This window comes from Boleophthalmus pectinirostris, unplaced genomic scaffold, assembly GCF_026225935.1.
Source record: "Boleophthalmus pectinirostris isolate CB_2022bp ecotype Guang Dong unplaced genomic scaffold, ASM2622593v1 HiC_scaffold_3, whole genome shotgun sequence".
Taxonomy (NCBI): Eukaryota; Metazoa; Chordata; class Actinopteri; order Gobiiformes; family Gobiidae; genus Boleophthalmus; species Boleophthalmus pectinirostris.
In genome coordinates, this window is record NW_026571299.1 from 22411105 (window position 1) to 22428604 (window position 17500).

At 38.7% G+C, this 17500-nt stretch overlaps 1 protein-coding gene across 4 annotated transcripts in view; it reads left to right on the plus strand.

The window, feature by feature from the left end:
• The window catches only part of cpne5b (copine Vb), a 336051-nt gene that overhangs the window by 174047 nt on the left and 144504 nt on the right, over positions 1–17500 (plus strand). The window lies entirely within an intron of this gene.

The window sequence follows — 17500 nt, forward strand, 5'->3', positions numbered from 1 at the left end:
CAAAGTGGAACAGAGCCTAAATGTGCAGGGTTTGTGTGGTAAACGTGTGTGAATGAAACAAAACACTACTCCAGGTCTGTTTGTGACGAGGAAACTACATTAGAACAGAGACGTATGGACCCTTTAATGCCAGACTGTGGAACATTCCAGGCAAAGTAATAACAGTTAAGAGGAGAGAAGGAGGTGGTAGAAACTCCAGTAGTAAAGTTAATCTAGACATTCTTGTTTAGATCTGAAAATTGAAAATAGAATATCATATTTTTGTTTCTTTTCTCCCTCTAAATGTTATAATCCAGACAGAATAAAACAAGACTAAAATAAGACTAAACCAGGACTAAAACAAGAACAAACCAGGACTGAATCGGAATAAAACCAGGATTAAAAAAAGACAAACTCAGGACCAAACCAGGACCAAACCAGGACTAAACCAGGACTACACCAGGACTAAAACAGGACTAAATCAGAGCTAAACCAGGACTAAGTTGGACTAAACTAGGACCAAACAAGACTAAAACAAGACTAAAAACAAGACTAAACCAGGACTGATTCACTACTAAACCAGGATTAAAACAAGACAAACTCAGGAATAAACCAGGACTACAAGGACTGAACCAGGACTAAAGCAAGACTAAATCAGGATTAAAACAGGACTAAGGCAGGATTACACCAGGACTAAAACAAGATTAAAACAACACTAAATCAGGACTGAATCAGAACTAAACCAGGATTAAAACAAGACAAAATCAGGACTAAAGCAGGACTACACCAGGACTAAACCAGGATTAAAACAAGAGTAAACCAGTCCTAAAGCAGGACTAAACCAGAACTAAACTAGGATTAAAAGAAGACTAAACCAGGACTAAAATGGACTAAACTAGGACCAAACAAGACTAAAACAAGATTAAATCAGTACTAAACCAGAACTAAACCAGTATGTAACAAAGACAAAACCAGGACAAATAATCTAGACATTTCTGTTTAGTTGTGATCTTCTACAGTAGAATATCATATTTTTGTTTATTTTCTCCTCTAAATGTTATAATCTAAAAAAAAAAAAAAAAAAAAAAAAAAAGAGGCTCAGATCTGGAAACAGACTGTGTTCTCTGCACCATATGTTTCTGAACAAGACCTTTGAGCTATTTCTGTCCCTCCCGGGCCACCGTACCGCTGCAGAATTTTGGACCAGTTTCATTATTTCTGTCTTTCTGATTTGTTGCCAAAAGTGTAATTATAATTTAATCTTTGAAATGCAAATGAGGTTTCATCTCTGTGAAGCAGGAAGGAGGATTTCCCACACGGCGCTGAGCTGCACAGCACAAAGAAAGAACCAAAGAAAGAAAGAGAATATCACAAACAAATACAAAGACGACACAAAAAAATAACATGGAAAATCAAACAAAAGATGTGTCTATTTTTTATTTACTTCAGATCATAACTTTTAATATTCTGAAATTCGAAGAAGACAATGTATTCACAAAGTTTTATACGCTTCATCTTTCATTTTTGACACACTCCTCTCCCTTTGCTCTCTGCACTAAGTCGTTCCCCCTTCAGAGCACTATCACAATACAATCAGCTGCTTCCCACTAATGAAACTACAGCACATCACACCAGGTTTGTGAAGTCATAGGGTACAGTTTTGTATCATGTTTTTGTATATTTTTGGAGAATCGTCGTGTAGCTGTAAGGAGAGTTTGAATATGGCGAAGGAGAGATCGCTAGATGACTCAAACATGCATGGATGACTCTAAAACCTCTTCAGACAGGTTTAGAAAGCTCCAGAAATGTATTTTTCAGAATAACTCTTAACAAGACATTACAAAAATAAGAAGTGGTTCCATACTAATAAACTTTCAATGAATTTGTTAAAAAAAAAAAAAAAAAAAAACTAATATATTGTCTTTGGAAATAGAAAACTCAATACTGAAATTTATATTAAAATGAATCAAATAGAAATTGAAAGAGCATCTGTTAATAAATTCTTAGACATTCACATAGATGAAGTATAATTTAGACAAAGTTGTTAAAATTGTTGTTATAATGAGTCAAATGAAAAGACTTTGAAATGAAAATTCCCTTTATTTACAGTATAACAGTTTATTCCTCCCATACTTTAACTACTGTGTGGAAATAAATACTGTAAATCAAATATGAATACAGTGTTTCTACTCCAAAAGAAGGTTATCAGGATTATTAATCATGCAAATTACTCAGCACCAACAAATCTTCTTTTTGTTAAGCTAAAAGTACTTGAGTTTTTTTGCTCTTGTTGACCTGAGTCCAGCTGGAGTGATGAACAAGGCCGAGAATTATCTGCTCCTCCTCATTTACAGGAGTTATTCAAACAGAGAGTCAGTATAACCTTAGATTATGGAGTAAGAAAGCTGTCAAAAATATTTGTGCGCATAAAATAGAAATCCGTGCGTATTTGGGAAATCCGTGCATATTTGGCTGTAGTTGCGCATAAAATAAATATTTGTAAACTCTCAAATGAGTCCAGTCGTACATAAATATATTTGTGTGTATTTTATCCATCAGAATACGAATTGAAAAATTACGACGTCATTCATGAATTACAATCACGAAATGAAAAATTTACGATTACGCACAAATATTTTTGACAGCTTTCTTACTCCATATTAGATCTTTTAAAAAAATGAAGATAAAAGGGAGAGAAAAAAAAAAAAGGATTTCTGTGGGAGGGTTAGTATATGGGTCCGGTCAAGCGGTAACAGAGGGAAACAGGGGCAGATTTTTTACATTCAAGTAGCTCTTATTCAGAAACTAGAGGGACTATTGAAAAAAATAAGGTATCAGAATGTAGGAAAGAGTTAACACTTCGACAGGGTAAAGTTAAACCTGCGATATTCTTTCGTTGTTGACAAAAAATTTTAAAAACTCATGTCGGTAACGGAGGGAATGAAATATGCAGAACTTTTTGGTCAATAAATACAAACAGTGATAACTAGTGGTTCTCACTTACATATCCTTAACAAACTGGTTTGAATATTTGCTTCATCTTGTTTTCTACCATATGGTACAAGATTAGGTTGAAAAACCTCTTACTTTTTGAGTAATGAGATTTTGTATTAAGAAACGGTCATATTACTTCAAAATGAAAGGTAATTATTTCTATAAAATATGTCAGTCCTTCCAAGCAAATTTTTATCATTTTAAATACTTTTTTTTTTTTTTTTTATCATGTACCTTCATCAACAGTTTAAAGATTGAATAACACAAGATATGATGAAATAAATCCATTTATTTACTTGATTTGCAGGTCTTTGAAATGTGGGAAATAATTTTTGTTCCATGTTTCATACATGGTCTGTTTAAAATGTATGTAATTTTAGAACTAAAAATGGTACAGAAAAAAGGTAAACTGTTTCATAAACTAGAGTACATATGTATCTGTTGAATACATTTTTATATCAGATGCATTAACTTGAATTTTTGGCCTTGCTGTTTACTTCTGCTTGACCGGGCCCTACTACTACTACTGCTACTACTGCTACTACTACTATTATTACTACTACTACTACTACTGCTATTACTACTACTACTGCAACTACTACTACTACTACTACTAGTACTACTACAACCACTACTACTACTATTACTACTACTACTACTACAGCTACTACTACTGCTACTACTACTATTACTACTGCTACTACTACTACTACTACCTTTTACTATTCTGAAATTCAAAGAACAATGTTTTATACGCTTCATTCATTTTGACACTCTCGCTTCCTTTGCTCTCTGCACTAAGTCATCCCCCCTTCAGAGCACAGTCACAACACAATCAGCTGCTTCCCGCGAATGAAACTACAGCACATCACACCAGGTTTGAGAAGTTGTAGTGTACAGTTTTGTATCATTTTTAAAATATTGTCGTGTGGGAGCATGGGTGACGTAGACTTGTGGGCGGAGCACTGTACAGGCTAACTGTAAGGAGAGTTAGAAACAGCCCAGGAGAGATCACTAGATGACTCAAACATGCATAGGTGACTCTAAAACCTCTTCAGGCATGTTTTTGATGAGGGAACAATGTTAGAACATGGTAGAAAGCTACATGAATGGATGTTTCAGAATATCCCCTCTTTACCCTTCCAGTCCGATGGTATCATACACGATGCCTGCGAATATGTTTTATATAACCATGCCTAACTTTACAACCATCCATCATCAATTTTGAGTGGGCCAAACTTTGTCAAAGAGTGTAGTGAGTCAAAATGGTCGATGCTCTGAGCATCTGTATTTGTAACAATTGAAAAAGTCACTCTAAGTTTGGACATGCCTGCTTTACAGACTTGATATTTTGCACTTTTGTAGCTAAGGCCCTAAATTAAGCATTTGTATGTCCAAAAAGTGGTTTATACATGTTTGCTGTGTGTTTTGTATGAAAGAGTGTGAATTGTATTGAATTTATTTCTGTTGTATTTCTGGTCCTGTAGCTTTTATTGCAGTCATATGACACAACTACAGCAGCAGATTGTGAAATAACAGGTTGTACTGAGAAAAAAAAAAAAAAAAAAAGATGTATAACACTTCATTTGGGGTAAAAGGGGGAGTGTTAATAGCAACATTTAGGGAAAAAAATCCAGGTGAGGACAAATGTACTAAAACTGCCCTTAGGTCTGGAAGGTTTGAAACAAGACATTTTAGTAGTAAATAGTGAGCAGATGTATTTCGCTAGGACCAGAGTTCAAGGGTACTGTGAGTGCAGTATAAAACTTTCTCTACCTTTGACTATGAACTTCGAGTCGTATCTCTGGGGTTAAATGAATCTCTGTCAGACTGCTGCTTGTCACAAATAGAGACATTATGCTAATGTTCTGGTGTTTCTCGGACGTTATTTGGTTTCTTGTGCTCATCATAAACAGAGTGTGGTGTTCACAGACGGGCCGTGACTGCTCCTTCTGTTCACAGACAAAAAAAAAGTGACGCGTTTGTCAAAATATGGACCAAAAATGACTCAAAGAACGGCTTTACTACTGATGTTTACTGAGAGAAACTGTCTGTGTGTGTGTGTGTGCGTGTGTGTGTGTGTGCGTGGGTGTATGTGTGTGTGGGGCTGAGCTAAAATTAAACCAGGACTAATTTGGGATGTAACAAGGACTAAACCAGCACTAAACCGGGACTAAATCAAGACAAAACCAGGACTAAATCAGGACCAAAGAAGATTAAAACAAAACTAAACCAAGACCAAACCAAGACCAAACCAAGACCAAACCTTGTTAAAACACACAGCACAGATCAGATGTACATGTCGCTGGATAATGGTCTCCTCTGTTTTTCATTTAAACACAGCAACTGTAATGACTTCAGACCCAATTAAAAACAAAGAGCTCCACAGGACCAAACCAGGACCAAACCAGGACCAAACAAGGACCAAACCAGTTCTAAACTAGGACTAAACCAGGATTAAACCAGGATTAAAGCAAGACTAAAACAAGACAAAACCAGGATCAAACCGGGACTAAATCAGGACTAAACCAGGACTAAACTAAGACTTAACCAAGACTAAACCAGGACTAAACCAGGACTAAACTAAGACTTAACCAAGACTAAACCAGGACTAAATCAAGACTAAACCAGGACTAAACCAGGACAAAATCGGTAACAAGGACAAAACCAGGACTAACACAAAACCACAGAATATATATGATACATATGAGGACTAAACTGGGACTAAACCAAGACTAAATCAGCACTGAACCAGCACCAAGACTAAACCAAGACTAAACCAGGACTAAAAAAGACAAAAACAAGACCAAACAGCTACTGAACCAAGCCTAATTCAGAACCAAACCAGGACCAAACCAGGGCGCTATATTAAGACAAAATAAGGACTAAAACAGAACTAAACCTGTGGACTAAATCAGGACAAAAGCAGGGCAGTGATAAAAGACCTTAAATAACTCTTTGTAATATATCGTGTGTGATGAGTGTGGATTGTTGTTTCTTGTTAAAACACGCAGCACAGATCAGATGTACATGTTACTGGATAATGGTCTCCTCTGTTTTTCATTTAAACACAGCAACTGTAATGACTTTAGACCCAATTAAAAACAAAGAGCTCCACTGTAACTTACTGCACACGGATAATTATATGAAAAATACTGTGAAGTGTAAAAAGACAAAAGAAAAGATAGTGTCGGGTGAAAGGTCCTGAAAACAACGTCAAACTTTTCTCAACAGTAAAAGATGAGTTTTTATGTTGAGGACAGATTTATTTCCAAAATGATGAAAAACCATGAGTGATCTTTCCCAACCCACCCGTCCAATCGATACTGGTGTCATCAACATTCTCTGAGGGTGCGAAGCTAATTGTAGGCACTGCTCTGTCTGAAGCTCTGTTCTTCAAGTTAGACTTTAATCTGAGCTTTGTTTTAACACAGTGGCCACATTTACATGATGTTTTTTTTATTCCGAATGACTTATTCTGAATTAAATAGTTTACATGGAAATAATAATTCTGAATTGAGGTTTACATGAAAAACTCGTTAAATTGTCTTTATTTAATGTGTCTCAGTGTCTGGGGGTGGGGAAGGTTCTGATTGGACAGAGACACCAACGTATTTACATCGACGTAAAGAAAACACACACTTCAGCTGCTACCGGCTTTTCTGTCATCTCGGTTTGTTGTTACACCACGAACACAAACATGATCCAATCTCTTTTCGCATTCGTTCTGGAGAAGAGAGGAAGAAAATAAATTGAGTCGACGGCTGCTCTACCTCAGCCCACTCCCACATCCCGCTCACAAATCCAAAGAGACGTGGATGAATAAACCACCCACTTACTAATGAAGGAATTAAGTGTTTACATGGTCGTTTTAAAGGATATTTATTTTTATTCAGCATTACAGCTCTCAGGTAAATGTGGCAAATCTGACCAGACAGAACTGACTTAGCTGAACTGCAACAGGTGAGCTGATAAACAAATCCTTCTCAAATAACATTACAGTCACAGTCTAGCCTTAACCAACAGTTTTTCAGTTAGTCTCACAGTTTTTGGTTGAAAATCAAACTCCTAAACAGGACCACGAACACTCTGATCACAGCCTCCTCAACATGTGCTCTTTAAATCCATTGTGTGCTTTTTTTTTCTGCTATAGAAAAAAAAAAAAAAAAAACAGTGTAATGTCACTGCAAAGTACCAATAATTGTGTTTCAGTTGACATCACAATATTGTACTGCTCAGTCGTATTTAACACAGATGGAGCAGCTCAAATGAACAGAGTTAAAATGCAGATTTGTGTTGTAAAACAGTGAGTTCTTGGATTTAGTCACAAATGGAAATCACAACACAAATGTACACACAACTACACATTTCAGTTAGTAATGAGCATTAAAGGGGGGCTACTACACTTCTATGGGGCAGGGGTGGACCAATGGAGTGGACCTCCCCCATCCTCATTTTTTATTATTTTTTTCCGTGGGCAGATTTGTGGGGGAAAAGTCCAGGTTTTGCCCTGCTATGAGGAATGAACTGCTAACCTTTAATGCTAGTCTTAAATTCTCCAAAAACTAGGCTAAGTTGCTCCCCCTTCAGAGCACTATCACAAACATAATCAATCAGCGTGCATCCCGCTAATGACACTACTGCACATCACATCAGGTTTGTGAAGTCGTTGTGTACAGTTTTGTATCATGTTTTTTGTATATTTAAGGAAAATTGTCACAAGGGCGGAGCCTTGGACAGAATCTTGCAGCTAACTATCACGACTCAGAGATTGCTAGATGACTCAAACACGCATGGGTGATATCTAAAACCTGTTCAGGCTGGTGTTTGATGAGGGAACAGCGTTATAAAATGGAAGAAAACATAAAACTCCCTCTTTAAGTATTTACAAAATCATGGGTTTACTTTTTCTTATAAAATAAATATAAACTTACTATTTCTCCGTTTCACTTTACATCATTTCAGATTTCAAAATATACAAATATACCAGTGTTACACATTTCCACTTTCCCTCGCTCATGAGACAGAGACACTTGAGCTCCTCCTCCGGGGCAGGACCTCTTCTGCCTCACATTTGGAGGATGTGATTTGGATCTGAGCTGCTTCACGCTCGGCTGCAGCCTCGCGCTCTGATATTACTGTGCAAATCTCCTATCTCTGTTTGAGTGTTTTTTGATCGATGGAAAGATGAAATTCCACTCTAATCATTCCACCTCCATTTGCTTGTCAAGGACTTCCCTCTCCCCAGACGCTTTGCCAGCTTCTCCAAGGATACTCACAGATATTGCACCTCCACTGTATCCTAGGTGGATGTCCTCTGTGTGGAGTAGGAGCAGTGGCTCTACTCTGAGCTCCGACAGCATATGTGGGCTCCTCTCTCAAACTATGTGGAAGTTTTTCTAATTTATATTCTAAATTTTAACCCTAGGAACAAAATATTTATCTATTAATGCAAGGAATGTCTGTCTGTGTGTTTGTTGTTTTGTTTTGTTGTCTGTTCCATGCATAACTCCCAAACTGCTCATCCGAATGAGCTCAAATTTGGTGGGTGTCGTCCTAATTGTATAGGTGTGTGCAGTGCCAATTTTCATATTGTTAGAGGGAAAAATGCCAAAGATCTGGTAAAATGAGTGATATATTTTAAATACTAGTATCTTACAAAATAGTCTGCTCCTTCAAATAGGTCCTGCTCTAGCTCACATCTGGAGAGAGATCCATGTCACATTTCAGTAGGGCACACAGGAAGAAAAAAAAGAAAAAATCACGACCCCCCCCCACTCCACAGAACCTCAACCTCTTGTTCAAAACATGAACAAATCACACCGTCGCCTTCACTCGCCCACATACGAGAGCAAACGTTTTAATCGCGTCTCCAAAGTGACTCCTGGGACACACGCAGCATGTGTCTGTCCGGATTCTATTCTGCACTCACCTGCATCATGAGGCCGTCCACTCCTGTGTCCTCCTCGTCTTTAAAGTTCATGTCCGTGTTATAGTTCGAGGGACTTGCGTCATCCAGCATGACAGAAACCATGTCTAATGCTGCAGCAGGATCGGCTCCTCTGCTATTTGAGACGTCACCTTATATGATACTAAACATGCTCGCTGGTTTACTGAAGTGGCATTCACAAAGTGCAGGGGTGTAGTGGGTGTGGTACACGGGGGTACGCTGTCCACCCTCTTCTCCCAACATCAGATATAAAAAAAATAACAAATATAAAATAGCTACAAGTTAAATGTCAAACCAGAGCTACTGGTGAAAACAAACTGATCATATCTGCACTAGTGTCCTATAGTGACCTGAACCAGGACTAAACCAGAACTGACCCAGGACTGAGTGCTGGAATGGGCCCAGAGGTGCACAGAGCTCCGCACCCCATGGGGCTAAGCACAGCCGTCGCCCGATTGCGCTTTGTGAGCACCCTGCTCCATGAACTCTGGGTTCTCTCTCTCAAGTCCAATTAGTTCTGGTGTAGACCTGTTTTAGTCCTGGTTTAGACCTGGTGTAGTCCTGGTTTAGACTTGGTTTGGTCCTGGTTTAGATCTGGTTTAGACCTGGTGTAGTCATGGTTTAATCCTGGTTTAGTCAGAGAGAAAGAGAAAGGGAGGATACACAGAGGGAGAGAGGGAGAAAGAGGAAGGGAGGGAGAGAGAGGGAGGGTATAGAGAGAGTGGGGAGGGTACAGAGAGAGAAAGGGAGGGAGAGAGAGACGTAGAGGGAGTGTAGAGAGAGTGCACAGAAGGAGGGAGAGGTGGATGGAGGGTACACAGAGAGAGGGAGAGAGGGAAACAGAGAGGGTAGAGAGAGAGTGGGACGAGAGAGAGAGAGGATACAGAGATGGAGGGGAGAGAGGGAGGGAGAGATTACAGAGAGAGAGATACATAAAAAAAGAAAAAAAAAAGGGAGAGGACAGGAAGGAGGATAAAGATAGGGGAGAGAGGGAGAGCAAGAGAAGGAGGGTACAGAGAGAGAGAGAGACACTGCGAGGGATAGAGGCTACAGAGAGAGAAGAGAAAAAAGAAAACAGGAAGGAGACAGGAAGAGACGGGAGGAAAGAAAGGGGAGAGATAAAAGGAGAGACATAGGGTGGAAGAGAGAGAGAGAGAAAGAGAGAGGAAAGGATGCGAAAGAGAGAGGAGAGAACAGACAGAGAAAAGAGAGAGGTGATCGAAAACGAGTAAGATAGAGAGAGAGAGGAGAAAGGGAGAGAAATGGGGAAAGAAAAAGAGACAGAGAGAGATGGAGACAGGGAGACAGATGGAGGAGATGTGATTTGAAGAACAGAGCGGAAGAAAAATGAAGAGCTGGAGGAGGAGGAGGAGGAGTCTGTGTAAGATTGAGGTTTGTTCTATTATAGATGCATGCCTTCAGAGCAGAGAGAGGGGGAGGGGAAGAGAGAGAGAGAGAGAGAGAGAGAGAGGATGGAGAGAAAAAGGGGGAGAGGGGAGTGGTAAAGAAATTGAGGAGGAAAATGTGGAGAGAAGATAGAGAACAAGTTTGGAGATAGAGAGAGGGAATGAGAGGATAAAGAGGCTCAGAAGAGAAAGAGAGAGGTGGAATGAAAGAAATGGATGAAAGAAAGAAGAATAGGAGCAGGAGAGAGAGAAAGAGAAGGAGAGGGTTAGAGAGGAGAGGAGGGCAGAGGGAGAAAGAAAGGTGGAGAAAAGAAAAGATAGAGAAGAGTAGAGAGACAGAAATAAGGTTTAGAGAGACAGAGATGTGTCTATTGTCTCCTCCTGTCAGTTTGGAGGTTGCGGGTTAGACTCTTGAGTGACACTTCATCCCAGATTTCTCTTACGTCACCATCTGAATCTTGTTTGTGAGATTATTCTAACCCAACGCGACATCCCAGCAGGAGACATCTTCCACATGGGTAACCTTATAACCTGCAGAGGTCTGTGCAGCGAGCAGAAGCTAACACAATTACAGTGCTGTAGTCCTGCCCAGGGCCCTCCTCCTACCGTACCCACAATCCTTCACTGCTCCAGAGCTGATCCGACTTTATTACAGAGGCTCAGACTGATTAAATACAAGAGCAGAGAGATGGGGTTATTCAGGGATGTGCTGTTTGCACAAAACAGACAAAATGTTGCACAGAAAGTTTCATAACCTGAGGGTGGGATCTGAAGTGAGCTCTACATACTCTCATCTGAACGGGGAAAGGCGGAGCATCCTGACAAATACTTGAATCTGTTTGGTCAAAGTGTCACAACAGCAGAACAAGCCAATTTTTATTTTTATTTTAAAGGTCTTGTATTGTCTTTATTCACACTAACATCACAAACCAGGAAGATGTTTGGAAAGATGCAAATACAACTTCCGGTGTAGTTCCTGACTGTGATCAGCGGTAAAATTAAGACTGCAGACGTATCAAAATGATAAAAAGATCTGGGTCAAAAGTTGCCTTCATAACAGACATGAGTTTGTGAAGATGGACAACTGCACATCGTCATGCTTAAACATTTCCTGTGGTGTCCCCCAGGGGTCAGTACTGGGCCCCAAACTATTTAATTTATATTAATGATTAATGATTTATGTAATGTTTCAAACTGTCTAAAAATTGTGTAACAAATACAAATGCAACAACACAACAAAAAGCCACAACAAACCAAAAAAAGCCACAACGGAAATGACCGCGGGACTATTTTAATGCAAACGCTGCAACAAATACAAACGCCACAACACAAACACAAATGCCACAACACATTAAAAAGCCACAACACATTAAAAAGCCACAACACATTAAAAAGCCACAACGGAACTGACTGCTGGACTCTGTTTTCCGATGGACCGATCAAGCGGCAAGTGAAGAAGAAGAACTACAACATGAAAAGTAAAGAAACTGAGAAGTAGGAAACGTAAGTAAAAGTAATTTATTGTTTTAAATAGAGTATAAGAGTAAATAGAGTAATAGAGTAAATAGAGTCCCGCAGTCACTTCCGTTGTGGCTTTTTGATGTGTTGTGGCTTTTTAATGTGTTACGGCATTTGCGTTTGTGTTGTGGCGTTTGTATTTGTTGCAGCGTTTGCATTAAAACAGAGTCCTGTGGTCATTTCCGTTGTGGCTTTTTTTGGTTTGTTGTGGCTTTTTGTTGTGTTGTCACATTTGTATTTGTTGCAGCGTTTGTGTTTGTTGTGACCCCTCTCGGCTTCTGTAGGTTGGAATTGTTGATTATGTGAACATAACGGAACACCACAATGACATGGAGATGAAAAAAACTGGAACATTTTGTCATTTTTCCTACATTTTGTCAGACTTACTACCACGAACAGAGCCCAAAGGAAGTTGTCATCGCGTCTTTCCAAACGTCTTCCTGATTTGTGACATAAACGTGAATAGAGACTGTTACGCAAAACTGACTCTTGTGAGTTTTAAGACATGTTATAATTATTTTATCAACCTACATCAACCTACCATACCTGTTTTACTCAAATTAAGTGTTCATTTGTCAAATTAAGTATTCATTTATTTGAATCAATCATTTCCAGATTAATCACATTCAACAAGTTTCCAAATTTTTAGACAGTCTGAAACATTACATAAATCATTAATCATTAATCTAAAGGTTAAATAATTTGGGGCCCAGTACTGACCCCTGGGGGACAACACAGCATATGTTTAAGCATGACGATGTGCAGTTGTCCATCTTCACAAACTCATGTCTGTTATGAAGGCAACTTTTGACCCAGATTTTTTATCATTTTGATACCACGTCTTTGAAGTTTTATGGCTAAGCTTTTTTTCAAATCTATAAATATTCCAGCAGTATGATCATTATTGTCATTAGAGTTTGTTATTTCTTCAACTGTATCAGTTATTGTCAGTTATGTGGATTGATTTTTTTCTAAAACCATGCTGATTATCTCCTATTATATTGTATTTTTGAATAAATGTTTCCAGTCTTGCATCAATTTATTTTTCTAGAATTTTTGAGAATTGTGGTAAAAGGGAGACGGGTCTATAGTTTGTGAAGAGGTGCTTGTTAGATTTTTTTTTTTTTTTTTTTTTAAAGAGGAATGACCTTAGCAGTTTTCATTTCATGGGGAAATTTACCTCAGATGAGTGACACATTAAAGACCTGCATCAAAAAAATCAGGTTCTTATGACCGAAATCCTTCTTTATTAGATCAACAACACAGTTTAAAGTTCAGATGTTGTCTCAGAATTGTTAAGGTTAAGCTTTAGGTTAAGTAGTGACTATGGTTAAGGTCGGGATCAGGACTACACTATAATGTCGAGGAGCCAGAGGAAGTGCCTGGGGTGATGGAAGTCCTGGCATCTCTTGTACAGCTAGAAAAATAAGTGTCAGTGGTCCCATACTGCTTGATCCTGCGCAGATGTGTCTAATAGGGTTGTAATTTACGTCGGTTGCGTCTACTCCATCAGTGCAGACAGAGAGGGAGACGAATCGCTTTTATCTGCTTGTTCTTTCTGGTCTAACGGCATTCTGGGTAATTGTGTTCAGAGCCGGTGCAGCGCTGTCCAAGCTCCTGCACTTCTAATGTGTTTTGGAGGAAAGTCAATGCAGTTTGTCCAAAGTCCACAAACATTTAAGCAGGTTTGAAGCACTGCCGACTCGCACAGCTCTTTCCTCATTTAGTGATAACCACACTGGAGTACTTTAAAGTATCTAGGAATTGATTTTAAATACTAAAAAGAACATAAACAGAACAAATGTGGATCTTTCCTTAAAGGTGCATTGTGAAACTTTTCTGGTGGAGGGTCTGTGAGATGCTTTTCTTCATGGAGATGTTATTGCTTTGTCTGGAATGTTTCAGTATTAACCCTTTCTATCTTCACCTAAAATCACCTAATGTAATAAATATAAGGTAGATCTGTTTTTTTTTTTTTTTTTTTTTTTTTGCACACACACACACACAGAAAAAAAAAAAAAAAACTAAAAAGAAGAAAATCAACTAAATAACTAAATAATAATACAATCAATAACATAATAGCAATGATGATGATGATGATGATGATGATACTTAATAATGAAAAGGATTATATTTAATGTCATACTGTGGAACATTCCAGGCAGAGCAATGACCCCAATCAGAAAAGTTTAAAGAACCGATTGAATGATTTGACTTAGAATATTGGGTCTCATTTATGAATCTTTTCTTATTTTATGTTTTTTTTTTTTCATAACTTCCACTTTAAGAAGATGTTGAGGGATTCACAGAGCGTTTTTAAGATAGCAAATTCCTTCTTAAGTGACAGTTGCGCTTCATTCACCAGCACCCAGCTACAAACACCTCCACGCTCATTTACATCAGAAATGAATAGGTATTTGGTTAGAAACGCCCCCTGGACTTCTAAATATGCCCAGTACAGGTTTGGCATTATGAGTGTTGAGTCCAGTGCAGTGTCCAGGCACAGGGCTGTGACAGAGGCCAATATGGAGGCACTGTGGCAGGGACTGAGACTCACTGCAGCCTGGAGAAACTCTGTGAGCCCCAATAGACACAGGTTCTAGAAAACAACTCATACATGTTATTGGATCACAGAGTCATATGTTTATAGGAAATAGTTTAAGAAAATATATCACTTACAATCATGGAGGAATTAGAATTTTTTGTTGGATTATCAGAGTAATAATATTCTAAAACAGTAGAGTTTTTTTTTCTTCTTACGAGTGCTGACTGCCTGTCAGAAGAACATTTTCACAAACTAAAATGTGCAGCATGTGCAGTTTAAAGGACACAAGTAAGGGACCTTTGGATTGTGTGAAATGAGCAGCTTGTTTTTGCTTTTTTTTTTGCAAGAGGCTAAGAACATATTACAGGCTTTTTACACCAAATGTCTAAGCAAATGTGTCAGAAGACCTTCCAGAGGAAATACTTTGAGGGAAAGGCCCATTTCATCACCAGACCAAAACACCAGAGAGTTTATTTTGATGTGTTTGTATTCTCATCTAACAAAATACAAGTTATCAAAGTCGGGATCGAGTATCAAACCTATTCCAGAGAATTGAAACTAAGTTTTAAATGTTGATGCCATGGCGACCTTCCATGATAAACAGAATATGAATGACCTCCACTGTCCCTGTGTGTCTGTGTAAAGGATGGAGGCTCAGACTGACACTAAAACAGGGAGGCTAATGTTTGGCTATCGCTTTGCTAACATTTGGCTAAGAGTCGGAGGAGCCGGGGGAGAGGAGTGATCGATGAATGCCGCACAGAGGAAATGAAGACTTGGACACAAGCGACAGACAACAGCAGATCTGATCCAGCACACAGATAGATAAAAACAGACTCAATCCAAAGGACTGGGCCTGCACTTCAACTTTTTTGGTCAGGGGTCCACCACCTCCTTGTATCCATCCAAATGTTATTGCTTTGTCTGGAATATTTCACAGAGTGGCATTAAACTGATCTATCTTACATTTGTTCAGTTACATTTTCACAGCTCCTACTATTGAAAACCTGCATTAGCCAGTTGGCTCCATTTACAGGTCTCAGTGAAGTTCTAAGAGTAACTCCTCTGTGCTGGGAAAGTTCATTTTCTACATGAACTAGTTTAAAGTTCAGTTCACAAATTTCAAAATGAACTTATTTGTTCATAGTTTATAATTGTATATAGTTAATTGTTTGTTCATAGTTCCAAAAACATGAACTAGTTCATTGTTCTTTTATTTTCAATTCATTGCTGTGAGTGATTCTTTTTCAGTATCATTGCCAAAGCCCCAGAACCACAGACAGAGATTATTTGATCAGTTTTACAATGAAACTATGTGTTAGATTTCATCTTCATATCAAATTTTGAATCCTCATCCAACCATTTCCCCAGAGTTTCTGTGTGGTCAGTCACACGAGGAGCAGCTGCAGCTTTCACCCCGACAGTACAGACCGATTATTTGTTTATCGACACAGTGGATGTGCCGCAGCCAGAGTGCAGAAAACACCTCTGTCTGTGCCGTTAACATGAAGTTGTAAAGTTAACTCTTATCAGTGTGTGATAAAGTAAGTTCTGATGTTAAATGAACATCAGTGAGGCGGATATGTCTTAATGACATATCCACGTATGTGTTAAATCAGGTGAGTGTGTAAATGACAAGAAGAAATGTCTCTAACTTCAGTAGTCGGACATCCACTTATACCTGATCCATACACCTATCCCCACTCCCAAGAGAGCCTGAAATCTGCTGAAATCCTAAGAGACACTGTCATGATACAGACAGGACAGACTCTTTCTGCAAAAGACATGATACAGTGTGACTAGTGTTGTTGTTAGTGTTGTTGTTGAGTGAATGTTTCGCCACTATATTGTGGGCTCTTTATGGTATGTTTAGCCAATTTTCTGGAACACTAAAGAAATCTGGCACCTTATTGAACTAAGTTAAATAGAAGCACTTGACATTCAGACATCAGAATGAATGTGTTCACAGTTTGTTCATCATGCAGTAAGGGCTTGGCTCCACTGCATGTGTATTTCGCCCTACACGGGCGTAAAAACTGCAACTTTTAGATGTGTAATTTTTTAGAATGCATGGAAAGTGGCTGAGGGCGGCTCCACTGTACACGCTAGATGCATGCATGGAGCAGTACGTCCTGTGCACGGGGATTTCAGAAAATAGGATCCACGTGCCTACATGAGCGTAGGCAGGTATCCTCATCAAAATACACAGAGAGCATGAATCTGTTCTTGTATTTGTGTGTTTACCATCAGCACATCGTGCTCCTGGGGCAGTTCTGTGTTGTGTGAAAGAGCCCATGTCCAGAAAGACTGTTAATAAGTGCTTTGAAAATTTGACTTTTTGTAAACACTGACAGCCCACTGTTGTTTGCACTGTCTGGTGATGTCTGTGTTACACAGGAAGTGTGTTTACAAACTGTTCTGTTCAGTTAGTTTCTTACTGTGGACACTTTTGATTTCAATATCAAAGTAGACTTGAAAACCAATATTTTGCAGCCCGTTAGTGCAAGCTCTCTTTCAGTCGCAGATCCATGTCTGCCTGCATTTGTCAGAGGAGCTGATGCGAGCAGTCAGCTGGTTCACTTCTCCAGGAGATTAAACACGAGGCCACTCTTCTGCTCAGTGGACAGAGGAAGTGTCTGGGGTGATGGAAGAAAGTCTGAGATTAGACCAGCCAAAAGTTTGGACATACTATTTCATCTTTTTTTTTCTTTATCTCCATCACAACCACAAATATGGAATATAGTGGAAAAAAATATATATATAATAATAATAATAACAACAACAACAACAACAATAATAATAATATAATAAACTTTAAACTTGATTTAGATAAAAACCTGCTACAGCTGTGAAGTGAAAACCATTTCAGGAGACTTCCATCATGAAGCTCACTGAGAGAAGGCCAAGGGTTTGCAGTGCAGTCGACTAAGCAAAGGATGTGACTTTTAGCATGCGTTATTCAACTTTTTCTGTTGCTCATTATTCCATATTTTTTGCTTCATATATTTGGTGATTCCTGTGTGTATCTAACATGTGAAAAGTCATAAACACGAAGAAAATAAAAGATTGAATAAGGGGGTGTGTCCAAACTTTTGACTGGTCGTGTAA